The 2418-nt window shown below is 37.0% G+C and overlaps 1 non-coding gene across 1 annotated transcript; it reads left to right on the forward strand.

The window, feature by feature from the left end:
* The first annotated feature begins 2026 nt into the window (after nt 1-2026).
* Trnat-ggu (transfer RNA threonine (anticodon GGU)) lies at nt 2027-2103 on the forward strand. Its single transcript has one exon. It is a non-coding gene; the product is annotated as a tRNA-Thr (tRNA).
* The last annotated feature ends 315 nt before the right edge of the window (nt 2104-2418 follow it).

Raw genomic sequence — 2418 nt, forward strand, 5'->3', positions numbered from 1 at the left:
ATATTACACAATTTAAACAATGTATTTTGTATGTGAAACGTGAGTGAAATGTCTTTAAAAAACCCGTAGGGGTCGGATCAAAAACTAAGTAATTAAGTCCGACTCACGCTTGACTGCGATTTCTAATAGGTTTCCCTGTAATCTATAGGTAAATATCTATTTTGCTTATTTTTTTCAAAATTTTAGACCCAGTAGTTTTGGAGATAAAGGGGGGAATAGTCATTTTTTTTGCCTATTTTCTTGAATAACTTCGAAATCATTTATCCTAAAATTATTTAAAAAAAAATTGAGATTCTCACAATGAGCTCTTTCACACGATATAGAAAAACCTTATTTTTTAATTTTTTCATTTACCCCCAAAAGTGGCCCCGTTTAAAATTCATTTGTTTGCGTTACATGTCCGTCTTTGGGTCACAAACGTACATATGTGTACCAAATTTCAACTTAATTGGTCCAGTAGTTTCGGAGAAAATAGGCTGTGACAGACGGACAGACAGACAGACAGACGCACGAGTGATCCTATAAGGGTTCCGTTTTTTCCTTTTGAGGTACGGAACCCTAAAAAGACGCTTCGCGCTTGTTGGTTAAAAAGTTATTAAAGATCTGGAGGTCACGCGTTACACTGGACCGATCGATCGCACAACCTCGGGAATAACCGACCAGCATTGCTTCAGATAGGTAAATTTCCAATCACAAAGAACACCGACAACGCATCACACCCCATTTTATAGACGATCGATGTTGTAGAGGCCATTATGCAGCCACAAAGTCCAGGTGGGCGGGGCGTCGTAAACGTTCTCCGGAGGAAATTTACAATCGCTGCGAGATTTAACGAGCAGTTTATAGATTCGAGCCTTTAAAATTGGATAGCGGGCAAGTGTCGGATGGGGGCAATTGCGGACTCGCGATCAGATGCTACTGATATCAACTACTATAGGGTATGATTTTTTTCATAAAGAGTGATTTGTTTTATCGCTCTTGATTAGTTATTATTGTACCATCAACCGCAAAAGTGCATGGTGACCTTATCAATGAATTCATTTATAATTTCTCCATGCAATTTCGCAGCTCACTGTAGTACGTGCCTATATGATGAACTGATTATAAAGTAGAAAAATTGGTTAGGAAGTAAAGGAGTTAAATGAAAGACACTTTAGGCATAGGTTTATTTTCTACTGTGTGTATGCGCGTATAGCAATAATGATTAATGTGAATTACAAATAATCAAGAAATAGATCCTGTTAATACACCCTGAATTTCACGGACACTTAAAGACTCTCATTTCGATATAACTCAAGAAAATAACTAATAGGAAAAATCAAGATATATCTCATTACAATAAGAATTAAAATAAGCGATTTTGACTTATTAACAATATTAGTGGTGGTAATTGTTTTAACTGTTTCAAATTTTAGGTATCTACGTCAAATGGTCTCTGAGAAAAACGCATTTAACTGATTTGCAAGACCGAAGTGATCCCATAAGTGTTCCGTTTGCCAAAACAAAGTTTTGCACGGAACACTTAAAATTGAATACAACCTTCATAGGTCTTTATACTTCTTGACCTAGACACTAGCAGAGGGACGTAGGTATATATTGGCTGGTGATAGATATAAAGTACTTTTTATCAAGCAGATACGTCTGCAACGGTTACTACAAGTGAAGCATACCTATGTATAGCTGAGTTTTTGTTTTTGCTGCAATGCACACAGTGTACCTTCTGCAAGTTATTCTGTTACTCGTGTTGTCTTTATTATGTATAATTTGTTTTCTTTTATATTTTGTAAGTACCTACTAATTGTGTAAATGTGTATTACTAATGTTTTGTTAACTAATTTCGAAAATTGTGTGTTTTCAGCAAACAAATAAATGTCTTATCTATCTACAAAGTTTTAAACTACTTACAGGAGAAATGAAAGGATTCACCGCTTCGTCAAGATTCGAACTTGTGGCCTTTTGGAACACCGGTACTTATGGTAGATGTCGGTATGCGCCTCCCTAAGGCGTGAATTTCGCACGCTGGGAAGCTTCGGTAGCTTAGTTGGTTAAGAGCAAATGGACCGGTGTTCCAAATGGTCGCAAGTTCGAATCTTGCCCGAAGCAGTGATTTTTTCCTTTAATTTATAAATACATACCCACCTGTAGACAGATAGTCCAAACAGTCCACTGACCCCAAAACACGCGAACACCTTTAGACAGGAAGCAGTTAGCAACACCAGCTCGTCTTTAAATCTCGTGTCACACTGTTGTATTAATTACCCATTTCCATTAATTTGAGCAGCCATTAGCGTCACTATAAGAGCTTGAGTGCCAATTCTGATTGGAATAGAGCGATTTTAATGCTAGTGGGAATGTTCGACTGACCTCGTGGTTGTAGCGGCATGCTTGTAAAAATGGAAATATCTACTAATATTATAA

Source organism: Cydia strobilella, chromosome 2 (assembly GCF_947568885.1).
Source record: "Cydia strobilella chromosome 2, ilCydStro3.1, whole genome shotgun sequence".
NCBI classification, from domain to species: domain Eukaryota; kingdom Metazoa; phylum Arthropoda; class Insecta; order Lepidoptera; family Tortricidae; genus Cydia; species Cydia strobilella.